The following is a 508-nucleotide window of genomic DNA, read 5'->3' as shown; positions in this document are numbered from 1 at the left end:
CTACTACTAGCGCTACTACGGCAACAATAACAATTACGACAATAATAGCAATAATTGTTATTATTGTTATTGTTACTATTACTTTATGGCGTTAGTATGACTAGGTCTGTGTTAGATATTTTATCGTGAATAGTTACATTAGTCAAAATTTCCTGAATAGGATAAAATATTAAAATATATATTAAATTTACGCTGCATAGTTTTTTTATCAGACTTTGTCATCTATCACTTATGTAAATATTATTATTTAAACCACAACAGGAGACGCGGAAATTATTACACTTTTCACGCAGATAAGTCGCTTATCAGAAAATTAGTAAATATTAATGACAGATCCCTTATAAATCAGCTGTTTATCGTGGCAAGCGTAAACGGTCATGTCATTTGCTGCAGGTCCCTTCTTCTGTTAAGAAGCTTATGATTGGTTATCTCACTGCCATAGTCCATCAGTTCCGCATCCGGGTCTCTGGTTTCATTAAATTTGTAATCACTTCCTGTGAAAGTGAAA

The sequence above is a fragment of the Megalops cyprinoides genome, chromosome 14, assembly GCF_013368585.1.
Source record: "Megalops cyprinoides isolate fMegCyp1 chromosome 14, fMegCyp1.pri, whole genome shotgun sequence".
Lineage (NCBI taxonomy): Eukaryota > Metazoa > Chordata > Actinopteri > Elopiformes > Megalopidae > Megalops > Megalops cyprinoides.
Note: the sequence above shows the minus strand (reverse complement) of the source record.